The sequence below is a fragment of the Heterodontus francisci genome, chromosome 31 (genome assembly GCF_036365525.1).
Source record: "Heterodontus francisci isolate sHetFra1 chromosome 31, sHetFra1.hap1, whole genome shotgun sequence".
NCBI lineage: Eukaryota > Metazoa > Chordata > Chondrichthyes > Heterodontiformes > Heterodontidae > Heterodontus > Heterodontus francisci.
In genome coordinates, this window is record NC_090401.1 from 25,082,891 (window position 1) to 25,095,821 (window position 12,931).

The 12,931-nt window shown below is 42.9% G+C and overlaps 1 protein-coding gene across 2 annotated transcripts in view; it reads left to right on the forward strand.

The window, feature by feature from the left end:
* The first annotated feature begins 792 nt into the window (after positions 1–792).
* dnali1 (dynein, axonemal, light intermediate chain 1) overlaps positions 793–12,931 on the forward strand; it is a 136,542-nt gene continuing 124,403 nt past the window's right edge. The window contains exons 1-2 of one of the 2 annotated variants that reach the window (XM_068011183.1): positions 793–924; positions 5,890–5,994. The gene's annotated coding sequence lies outside the window, so the exon portion shown is untranslated. Of the gene's footprint in view, positions 925–1,822; positions 1,924–5,889; positions 5,995–12,931 lie in introns of those variants that run through there. The other variant, XM_068011184.1, reaches the window with a different exon arrangement.

Consider the following 12,931-nt stretch of genomic DNA (forward strand, 5'->3'; position numbering starts at 1 on the left):
CATGAGGAATAACTTTTTTATACAGTGAGTAGTTAGGATCTGGATTGCAGTTGTCAAAGTGGAGATGACTGGAGGCCACTTCTGGTTCTCTGCTCCTTCCTGCCGGGCGGTCTGTGCTCTTTTTGCCCCCAAGGAGAGAGAGAAGCATCCTATGAGTGTGAGAAATGGAATATGTTTGAAGAGTGGAAGGGGAACATTTGTGGAGGGTCACTTTGAGAGATAAGTGTGACAATGCATTAAGATAAGAGTGAGTGCCAGTGGTGGATGGTCAGATGGGGATGCAAAGAAGTGCCTAGACAGAGAGGATAGTACACCTGCAAGGTATGTTGGTATGAGGAGTGAGGTCCAGGAGAATGCTTGGTAAGGCAGAATGAGGGGGGTTGGGGTTAAACACACATCAGGATGTGGTTGAATATGCCAAGCCAATCACCTTTCCTGCTCTGATTAGGCCATTAAGCTTCTTCTGGCACTGTAACCAGATGTGTGGTACCACACTCTCGGCACTGACCTACACAGTTACTTCCAACCATGACTTTTTGCTTTCTGAAACAGGAACAGAATCTCCTTTGGGAGCTCACAGCCTCATGTCCAGAGACTCATCACTGAATCATAGTGCTGCCTTGCTATGTTGTGTTTCCATTTCTGCAGCTTCTCGCTCTGTCTGAAGACCTCTACCATGCTTCAACTCTGATCCTTGTATGGTCCCTTTAAATAGTTGAGCTGAAGTAGACTGATGGGGGTGGGGGGTGGGGGGGGGGGGGGTTGCGGTCATCATCATGCCCGGTTGCTCTATTTGGTCAGGAAACCCGGAGGTCAGACGCAAGTGCAGTGGCTGTGTTAAAAAGCCACTTACAACCCTGCTGCTGAAACTTCCAGATTCCCCACATGCTGTCACGCTCCCCCGCTGCGAGCCGGTCTGGAAAGGTAAAATTCAGTCCAAAATGTTTTTGAATATTGCTTTGTAAAATCTCCTATTGTTGCTTCGTGATATCAGCAGCTTTTATACAAAATCCGTGACTGAGCAGTAAAACTACATGATCTAAACTTATTTAAATGGCATTGACCCAAATGTCCCATTTCAAATCAGCAGGTACTCATTTATTCTGAGAATGAGTTTATGATATTGTAAGATTTGAATAAAATTGTGCGAGTTTCTGACCAGATGACTTGCCTTTATCTTTTGGATTTATCTTTTTAAAAGAGCAGTCCCATTCCTCTGCCCAAGTGGTCTGAGTTCCTGTTTCTAATTAGTGCATTGAGAGACTTGGCCAGTTTATCTGGGTCTATCACATTGTTCACAAGAGCTGCATGCTAGAAGGTGCTGGGAATGGAAAGATATGTTTGAAATACCAGTCTGGGAGTCTCTAAAATTCAGATTGTGAATCACATTTGCTGCAATGGAGAACAATTGCACATTGTTTAAGTCAAGTGTTATTGTTGCAAAACTTCAAGATTTTCACTCACTTCTGCAAGAGAGCACTCTGCCGTGGGTTTCAGCATGACTAAGAACATAAGAGCAGTCTGTTAGTCTAATAGGACTCTGATCACAATGTGTCTGCTACTTTTAAAATGTCTAGATTGTGCAATGTTAACTTTGGCTGCTCAGAACAACATTGTACATAGAACACTGAGACCAAAGTGACGTGGGACAGATCCTCATTTCAGCTCACTATCCAATCAGTGATTTCACCCACCCCAACCCAATGGAAAGTGTGGTTGTGTGACTAATGGGTAAGAACAGGATCTGTCTGAGTTGTAATGACCCCATGGTTGAATATTCTCACCAGTATTCACTGTCTAGGGTCGTACATGAAGAATGGTCACTTGAGTGCAGTACCACAAAACTGAGAACAACTCTGGAACTGAACGCCACCAAGAAAGGAGAGAAAATAAGAGGGGAGTTGAAGGGGAACTGGGTGTAAGGTGAATAACTATATTGCTTTTTTTAACCGCTTGAACCTGAATCAGAATGCAGTCTAGCTTGATGAAAGAATTTTACATGAGAAGGATTTGTACAATCTTAAACCAGTTCATGGTGAGTTTGGACACACAACTGGCCCCAATTTTTGCACAAAGATGTTCTAATCCTGTGCTCCAGATGTGAAGCCTCTCCTGCTGGAAACTATATCTAAACTCCCACGATCACAGCGTCCGTTAATATCGATGGACAAAAAAATCTTGAGTTGCACATGGGTCATCTCCCAATATGCACTGCACGCCAAAGGCGTAGCATAAAATTGACCCCTGGAATTATAATCTCATTTAGAGAGGACACCCACTGATAATGGCATGTGGATTTGCTGCCTCTCCGCCCCAGACCACCCGATTCCTGCCCCAAGTTAAAATCGACCCTACCAACCTCATATAAGGTGTCCCTCTCCTTTTCATTCATTTTCCTATTATATTTTCAGCATTAGAATTTCAGCCATATTTTAGGTCACTATCCCAAACGCAGTCTGAAGGGACTAAATAAGGTAGTGTCATGAACACGAGCTATGTCGAATGATGATTTTTTTTAATCCATTGGTTGGAAACCTGAATTAAACTTTAAAAAAGAAAGTAGGAGACGAAAAACTAATAAAAGGATTACTGTAGCAGCTAAAATGGCCACCACAATTTGCATCTAAATACCTTACATACCAATGTATTGAGGTGGAGACATAGGTCTGGTAAAATCTCCAACCAGAACAATGGCTTGAGCAGTTTGAATGAGCTACCTGCCTTGCCTTCATTAACAAAACATTCAAAGCCATCTTGGAACATTGACACTGGTGGAGATGAACTACTCAAAGGGTAAACACTAAAACAATGGGACCTGAGAGAGATTGGAATTCTTAGATAAACGCAAAATATTGCAGATGCTGGAAATCTGAAATAAAAACAGCAAGTGCTGGAAATACTCAGCAGGTCAGGTAGCATCTGTGGAGAGAGAAGCAAAGTTAACAGCCCTCTGACATCGGGGATCGGAGGGTCCTGGAAAATTCTTCCGGGAGAGGCCCGCCTCGACCCCGATGCCGTGAAGGCCCGCCGCCTTTTGCCAGCGGCAGGGCCTTCATTACAATATTAAAATTAATTTAAAACATGCAGTGAAACCTACCTGGTCCCAATGGCTGTCCGACGCCGATATTTCGGCTACCAGCCGGAACTCCCGCGCCTTTGGAACTCCATTCGGAGTTCTGAGGCAAGACACTGGTGGGGTGGGGGGAGGAGTGCAATTATCAGGGTGGGAGGGGAGCAGCGGGAAAAATACTTTTTATTGGCTGTGGGGACGGTGGGTTGAAGGGAAAGTGTGACGAGGTTGGGGGGGGGATGTTCAGTTTGGGGATAAAGTAGATTGTCATGAAGTAGGCCATTAGATAGCCTTGGGGGGAGGGTGGGGGGTTTGGGAAAGGGTCTCCAGCTTTTAATTATTTTTTAAAGAAAATGCACAGTAATGTAACTTTAAAAATTCAATGTTTTCCTAAGGGTTTGAAGCCCTTTAAAAATGGCACTGGCACCTGCGCAGTCGCGCTGGGCACCATTGCCAGGGACGGAGCAGCTGCCCCGTCCACATCATCGGGGGCAGCCGTTCTGCCCTCTCCATTTTAATGAGCCCCCACTTGAAATATCACGGGGGCTCAGCGGTGCACAAGTCGTGCGTGTGCCGCACCTTCTTGCCACCGAGAATGGTGGCGAGCTTATAAAATTCAGCCCAATATTACAGATCTGTGACCGTTCATCAGAACCGTGCTAAAGTGCAAAAGAGAGAATACACGGGGCCATCATGTGACAGACCCTCCATCTGGGTGAAAACTTGCAGTTTCTTCTTTCTACAGCAGACGAGCACCTGCCAGTGCAGGATAAAAAAAAAGTGGGATCTCTCTCTCTCTCTCTTCAGTCCTACAAGTTCAAACCCTGCCTGCTGGCTGCAAAACATTCAAGTTTATCATTGCTGCAGACAGAGACCCCAGGAAAAAAAAATCTGCATCACTGTCTCCAAGGAAACCCTGAACCTGCTCGCTACCTCTACCAGCCAGAAACATCACGACCACGAGTTCAGCCGAAAGTCAACTGAATTACCAGACTCCATAGACGATATATTCTTTGTTATTGTTCCAGATCCTAACTCAACCAATCTATTCTTCTTCACTCTGTAACTTATTTGTGTGTGTGTGTGTGATTCTCGTGTGTGTGTTTGTGTGTGTGAAAGTTGGAACGTAGTTTATTATTTTACTTCAATCTGGTTTTAGTTTTAAGTACAATAAACTAACCTCTTTCTTGTTTAAACTCAAGAAAGCCTCTTCAATTGGTTCTTTCATGATCATAGCACATAAAAAGGTTAAACACTCACTGAATTTGGTAAGCATATCCACTGTTTAAAAGAAATAAACCCTGTTGCGGTCAAACCAAGGAGTGGGGCAAGAGGGGATCCTTTCAAACCCTCCTCACCTGATCCTAACAGCAGGCTGTCAAAATGAATGTCATTCTAAAATCCTAGTAAAAAATATACTTTCTTTGCAATAAGGTTTCCAGTCTTGTCACTTATTTAATTTGAGCTCAAATCCTCACATGTCCAACACAGTGCAGTTTGAAAATGCAATTTTGGCTTGCTATCTTGGTAGATTTAGGAGGAACATTCAGTCGGAGTAATTAACAAACCTCCTGGATAGTCTTAGTAGGTTATAACAATACCTTATCAATCAAATAATGCAGTGGAATTTTCCTATATTAGGTAATTTATGAAACTGGAATGTTAACAGTTGCAGGAGTGAATAGTATGGAGATGAATTTACAGGTCCTCAGTAATAATTATTCATTGTGAACAGTTTGTTAGAATTGACCGGAGGGTGTTAGTTTTTTTTTGCTCCTTAAATACAGTTTCTTATTAAATGTGGCTCAAGTTGATAAATTTGGGAACTCTTGCAAGAATTCTGTTTATCTACCAGTAATGGCTTCTGAGGAGGAAACAGGAGGAAACACAAATTTGGCAAACATGGGCACAAAAGCAAAATACTGCAGATGCTGGAGATCTGAAATAACAGCAGAAAATGCTGGAAACACACAGCAGGTTAAGCAGCACTGGTCCAGGGAGAAACTAATTTTCAGGTCTATAGCCTTTTGTTCTTGTCATTGACCAGAAATGTTAACTCTGTTCCTCTCTCCACCGATTGTTTTCCATTTGGGGCCATGGTGAATCAGTCAAATGGAAAGTCTTATGTTGAGAATGGATATAAGTCCGCAAACAGGACCCTGAGCTTCCGGTTGCTTGCCATTTCAACACTCCCCCCTGCTCTCATGCTCACATCTCTGTCCTGGGATTGCTGCAGTGTTCCAGTGAACATCAACGCAAGCTCGAGGAACAGCATCTCATCTATCGATTAGGCACACTACAGCCTGCCGGACTGAACATTGAGTTCAATAATTTCAGAGCATGACAGCCCCCCATTTTACTTTCATTTTTAGTTATTTTTTCTTCCTTTTTTTTACATTCCTTTTTACATTTTTTACAATCTTTTTTTGCATTTATTTCATTTCATCTTAGTTTGTTCAGTTTGCTTACCCACTGTTTTTTTCAGGTTGTTTTTCTTCAGGTTTGCACTTGCTGCTGTTCAATAATCAGTGTATTCACACCTAATCTGTACTAATGCTTTGTCCTTCAACACACCATTAACATATTGTTTGCCTTTGCTCCGTGACCTTTTGGTCAGCTATGTGGCCTGGTCCAATCTGCACCTTCTCCTTTGTTATCTCTTGCCCCACCCCCACCTCACTTGTTTATAATCTGTGACTTTTCTAATATTTGTCAGCTCCGAAGAAGGGTCACTGACCCGAAACGTTAACTCTGCTTCTCTTTCCACAGATGCTGCCAGACCTGCTGAGTGACTCCAGCATTTCTTGTTTTTGTTTCAGATTTCCAGCATCCGCAGTATTTTGCTTTGATAAGGAGACAGCCTTTGTTAAGGGCCAAGTGCATGTATTGTGGGCCGAGCTCCCCACTTTTCAACCTGTTTGAAGGTAGGAAAAATAATTCTACTGAACGATCACAGCTGATAATTACAAGGAGTGTAGCAATCGCAAAGTAGGGTTTAAGAGATGTTTGTCATGCTTACGTACGTTACTGCACAGTTACTTTTAACTCTTCCCACCACTTTGCCTCTTGGGTTTTATGGGATATTTATTAAAGTGTGCAACCTCTTTTTGGAAGGATGAGTAGGAAGAGCTGACTGTTATTTGCATGAAATGGGTAATGAAATTATTCATTTTGACGCAATTCATGTCTGCAAACATTGCAGTTTGCCAACACTTCCCTAAAATACTTCCCTTTGAATCATTCTAAATGTATCTTAACATGAATTTACATCATCATTGCGTCACCTGTAAAACTTCATTTAATACTGTTAAACTTTGATGTTAAAGTTTTTAACCATAGCACTCATACTTTGGAATTCTTCTTCGTAGTCACTGTGCGATGAAATATCTACTACTACAGACAATGGAGCTTTTTTTTCTTCCTCCTCTACTCTCCCCATTTATTCTGAAGGCAGTAACTCATGCTGGGGTACAAGTCCACATGTTCTGGCCATTCAGCCCATCATGCTTGTGCCAGCTTTTTGAAAGAGCTATCCAATTAGTCCCACTCCCCTCCTCTCTCCCCATAGTCCTGCAATGTTTTTCTTTTTCAAGTATTTATCCAACACCCTTTGAAAGTTACTATTGAATCTGCTTCCACCACCATTTCAGTCAGGGAATTCCAGATCATAAAAATTCACTGCTTTTTTCCCCCCTCATCTTCCCTCTGCTTCTTACATATTCCTCAAGATTAGGCTGGTTTATTCCATGACAGGACTGGAGTCTTCCTAATCCATGTGACTTATGCACAGTTCAAATATTTTATTAGGCACTGGGCTGATCAGTGGCAGGTACCTGTAGGAATTGAGACAAGAGTAGAGATATTGGAATCTGCCCATTCAGCATTCAGCTCTGAGGTTAGAAACATAGGAAATAGAAGCAGGAGTAGGCCATTCGGCCCAGCAAACCTGCTTCACCATTCAAACAAATCATGGCTGATCATTTACCTCCATACCATTTTCCCCACTATCCCCATATCCCTTGATGTCATTAATATCCAGAAATTATTGATGTTCTGGTTGTGGGAGCTTGAGATGGATAACTGCAGGAAAGGAGCTCATGTGTCCTGTTTTCCTGCCTCTATATGGAGATCCATATGTATAACATCACTTGTCCTCATCGGCAACAAAGAAAGACATGAACTTAAGTCGCACCTGTCACATCTTTTGGAAATGTCTCAAAGTACTTGACACAATTCATTACTTTTAAAATGCAGTGATTCTTTTTACAAATGTGGCAGCCATTTTGTATACAGCAACTGAGGTGAACAACATTCTTTTTTTATAATATTGCTGAGTAAAAAATGTTAGCCAGGACACACAAAGAATTCCTTGCTCTTTGAATCATGCCGGGAATCTTTGATGTTCTCCTGAATCAACAGTACATTTTGTCTTAACATATCATCCAAAGGATAGCTCCTTTCTCAATGCAGCATTTACCTTGCACTGTGCTACAGTATAGTGTTAGCCTAGATTGTGCACTCAAGTTCTAGTGAGATGTGAATGCAAAACCTTCTTGCTCGACCCTGCTCTGAATGAGATATCTGTTTTTTTTAATTCATGGGATGCGGGCATCACTGGCAAGGCCAGCATTTATTGCCAATTCCTAAATGCCCTTGAGAAGGTGATGGCAAGCTGCCGCCTTGAACTGCTGCAGTCCATGTGGTGTAGGAACACCCATAGTGCTGGTAGGGATGGAGTGCCAGGATCTTGACCAACGACAGTGAAGGAACATGTTGTGCTATGTATTCTTGCAAACCAACAGTGACTGCACTTGGAAGTAATTAAAAGCAAAATACTGCGGATGCTGGAAATCTGAAATAAAAACAAGAAATGCTGGAACCACTCAGCAGGTCTGACAGCATCTGTGGAAAGAGAAGCAGACTCGGAGGGCGGAGTTCCAGAGCAGTAAGTATAAAAAACTTACCTCGGGGATTCTCGGAGCAGACTCGGAGGGCGGAGTTCCAGAGCGGTAAGTATAAAAAACTTACCTCGGAGATTCTCGGAGCAGACTCGGAGGGCGGAGTTCCAGACCGGTAAGTATAAAAAACTTACCTCGGGGATTCTCAGAGCAGACTCGGAGGGCTGAGTTCCAGAGCGGTAAATATAAAAAACTTACCTCGGGGATTCTCAGAGCAGACTCGGAGGGCAGAGTTCCAGAGCGGTAAGTATAAAAAACTTACCTCGGGGATTCTCAGAGCAGACTCAGAGGGCAGAGTTAACCTCGGGGATTCTCGGAGCAGACTCGGAGGGCAGAGTTCCAGAGCGGTAAGTATAAAAAACTTACCTCGGGGATTCTCGGAGCAGATTCAGAGGGCGGAGTTCCGAACCGGTAAGTTACCTTGGGTGCGGAAAAAAAAAAGTGACATCACAGGAAAGCTGTGACCTGATTGGCTGGAAGGGAATCTGTACCGAATTTGAAAATAAAACTGATAAAAATTGATTAAAACACTAATTAACTAATTAATAAGTAGAGTAACTAAACCAGAGGGAGGAGATTACTGTATTTAGTTAGCATTTAATATTTATAGTAGGAATCTAGCACGAGGGACCATATAGTTAATTGTAACAATTTAGTAAGGATTTAATAAGTATTTATTTATTTTATATTAATTAACTAATTAGTGCTAGAAATGACAGTTAGAGGGGTGAAGTGCTTCATCTGTGAGATGTGGGAAGTCCATGACGCTTCCAGCATTCCGGAGGACTTCATCTGCAGGAAGTGTACCCAGTTGCAGCTCCTCAGCATGGATCGGTTGGAGCGGCAACTGGATGCACTAAGGAGCATGCAAGTGGCAGAAAGTGTCATAGACAGGAGTTTTAGAGATGTTGTTACACCCAAGGTGCAGGCAGATAGATGGGTGATCGCTAGAAGGGGCAGGCAGTCAGTGCAGGAATCCCCTGTGGCTATCCCCCTCTCTAACAAGTATACCGTTTGGATACTGTTGGGGGGGATGGCCTATCAGGGGAAAACAGAAGCAGCCAGAGCAGTGACACCACGGCTGGCACTGTTGTTCAGCAGGGAGGGGCAAAGCGCAGAAGAGCAATAGTTATAGGGGGCTCTATAGTCAGGGGCACAGATAGGCACTTCTGTGGACGTGAAAGAGACTCCACGATGGTATGTTGCCTCCCTGGTGTCAGGGTCAAGGATGTCTCTGAACGGACAGGGGGCATTCTGAAGGGGGAGGGTGAACAACCAGAGGTTGTGGTACACATCGGTACCAATGATATAGGCAGGAAGTGTGATGAGGTCCTGCAGGGGGAGTTTAGGGAGTTAGGTAGAAAGTTAAAAAACAGGACCTCTAGGGTTTTAATCTCGGCATTACTCCCTGTGCCACGTGCCAGTGAGGATAGAAATAGAAAGATAGTGCAGCGAAACACGTGGCTGAACAGCTGGTGTAGAAGGGAGGGTTTCAGATATCTGGACCATTGGGATCTCTTCAGGGACAGATGGGACCTGTACAAGAAGGACGGGTTGCATCTAAACTGGAGGGGCACAAATATTCTGGCTGCGAGGTTTGCTAGCGTCACTCGGGAGGGTTTAAACTAGTGTGGCAGGGGGGTGGGAACCAGAGCAGTAGGACGGCAAGTGAAATAAATGAAGGGGAACTAGTAAATAAGGACAGTAAGACTAAGAGGAAGAGCAGGCAGGGAGATGTTGCGGGGAACAGCGGGACTGGTGGTCTGAAGTGCATTTGTTTCAATGCAAGAAGTATAACAGGTAAGGCAGATGAACTTAGAGCTTGGGTTAGTACTTGGAAATATGATGTTGTTGCTATTACAGAGACTTGGTTGAGGGAAAGACAGGATTGGCAGCTAAATGTTACAGGATTCAGAAGCTTCAGGCTGGATAGAAGGGGATGTAAAAGGGGTGGGGAGTTGCATTACTGGTTAAGGAGAATATTACAGCTATACTGCGGGAGGACACCTCGGAGGGGTCATGCAGCGAGGCAATATGGGGGGAGCTCAGGAATAGGAAGGGTGCAGTCACGATGTTGGGGGTTTACTGTAGGCCTCCCAACAGCCAGCGGGAGGTAGAGGAGCAGATATGTAGACAGATTTTGGAAAGATGTAAAGGTAACAGGGTTGTCGTGCTGGGTGATTTTAACTTCCCCTATATTGACTGGGACTCACTTAGTGCTAGGGGCTTGGATGGGGCAGAATTTGTAAGGAGCATCCAGGAGGGCTTCTTGAAACAGTATGTAGATAGGCCAACTAAGGATGGGGCCGTACTGGATCTGGTATTGGGGAATGAGCCCGGCCAGGTGGTTGAAGTTTCAGTAGGGGAGCATTTCGGGAACAGTTTTAAGGTACTTGTGGATAAGAATAAGAGTAGTCCTCGGGTGAAGGTGCTAAATTGGGGGAAGGCTAATTATAACAATATTAGGCAGAATTTAGATTGGGGGTGGCTGTTTGAGGGTAAATCAACATCTGACATGTGGGAGTCTTTCAAATGTCAGTTGATTAGCATCCAGGACTAGCAGGTTCCTGTGAGGAAGAAGGATAAGTTTGGCAAGTTTCGGGAACCTTGGATAACGCGGGATATTGTGAGCCTCGTCAAAAAGAAAAAGGAAGCATTCATAAGGGCTGGGAGGCTAGGAACAGACGAATCCCTTGAGGAATATAAAGACATTATCTCTGTATCCACTTCCTTCATTACTCTGGGACATAGCTCATCTGGTCCAGGGGACTTATTAACTTTCAATCCAATTAATTTTTTGAGTACTACCTCTTTATAGATACTAATTTCTTTCAGTTCCTATTCTTACAAGTCTCTTGGTTCCCTAGTATTTCTGGGAGATTTTCTGTGTCTTCCTCCATGAAGACAGACACAAAGTAATTGTTTAGTCTCTCCGCCATTTCCTCATTCTCCACCACAAACTCTCCTGTCTCCGCCTGCAATGGTCCCAAATTCATCCTTACTAATCTTTTCCTTTTCACATACATAAAGAAACTTTTACAGCCCGCTGTTCAGTTTCTTGGCCCTCCTTTCATGGACTCTAAATTGATTCCAATCCTCGGGCTTACCTCTTTTCTGGTGACCTTATAAGCCTTTGACCTATGCAATCTTTAACTTCTTTTGTTAGCCACGGTTGATTCACCTTTCCTGTTGGGTTTTGCGTCTTAGAAGAATGTACATTCGTTGTAAACTGTGTAATTCTTCTTTAAATACTAGCCATTGCCTGCCTACAGTTCTACTATCAAATCTATTATGTGGTACTTTGTCAGTTGTCTTTTGAAAGTCCATATACAGAACATCAACTGCAATACGCTCATCAATCTCCTCCATTACTTCATCGAAGAACTCAATCAAGTTAGCCAAATATGATTTGCCTTTAACCAATCCGTGCTGACTTTCATTTATTATTCCATTCTTTTCCAAAAGCCAATTAATTCTGTCTCAGATTATTGTCTCTAAAAGTTTCCCCATCACTAACATTAGGCTGACTGCTCTGTAGTTGCCAGGTTTATCCCACTCCCTTTTTTGTGTTGATTTGATGGTTTATGCAATTGAATGCATTAGATCCATCCTGCATTGCCCACTGATATGGAAACTATCCACAGATTTAGCCTTGAAACAGTGGTATTGCATTATGCGGAGAATACAGTTCTATGCCACAGTGTTGAACATTTGCCCTGTTTACCAATCAGGAAATAAATTTCATCTTGACCCAACAAAGCCCTTAGGTTCAAGGTTGCTTCTGATTTAGGATGTGTTGACTCCAATGGTATGTGAACTCTGAGAATGAACTTCCTCATTCCTCTGCAAACATAACTGGAAACAAAGGCACATCTGTATCTCCTCGAGCAGTCCACATTTTATCAATATTCTCTATATGACAAAGAAATCCTATCAAACATTCAAAATCCTAAATCTACTCTGCTTCAACTTACCTATTTGATCTTAAAGTCACATGTTGAGCTTACTACACAACAAAAGAATTTACAAAACACAAAATACCAGCAGAGGACTGATCTGACTCACAGTTGAATAGCATATTTGTACACATACAAACCAGGATAGTTACTAGTTAGAAAGGATACATTTAGGATTTTGAATGTTTGATAGGATTTCTTTGTCATATAGAGAATATTGATAAAAATGTTTTATTTATTGTATTTCTCCAGCTTCTAACCATTATGTGGTCCTGGCTGTATTGATACATTTTGTGCATGATGTTACAGAATCCATTTATTGTTTTAAATTCCTTTTGTGCAGCCTGTTTTCTTCATACTTGTTAAAGCTTGAATTAAACAGTTTCAAAATGAGTAAAATAAAAGCAAAATACTGCAGATGCTGAAAACCTGAAATTTAAAAAAAACAGAAATGCTGGAAATACTCAGCAGGTCTGGCAACATCTGCATCTTTCATATGCCTGCCTTAAACTTGGTTTCTCATGTTTGTGTTTTTGGACAGAGCTGTCTATTACTCTGTCATTAACGCTTTCTCTGCACTAATGCTTTGTCTTTCACCACACCGTTAGCACTCCGTTTGCCTTTGTCCGATAACATCTTATTCATTTAATCTCTCCTGCCCTCTGCCCTGTCACACACCTTCCCTTTTGTTCTCTTGCCCCCCACCCCCACTTCACTTGCTTAAAACCGATTACATTTCTAACCTTTGCCAGTTCTGATGAAAGGTCACTGACCTGAAACGTTAACTCTGCTTCTCTCTCCACAGATGCTTCCAGACCTGCTGAGTATTTCTAGAAAGGGAAGTTCCCAGTTTCTACGTTGGGCCTAAGCTAAGTTACCTGACCCCTGCTCTTCATGACTATCCAATGGCCACAGTGCATGCATGTAGGCATTGGAGGAAGGGTGGG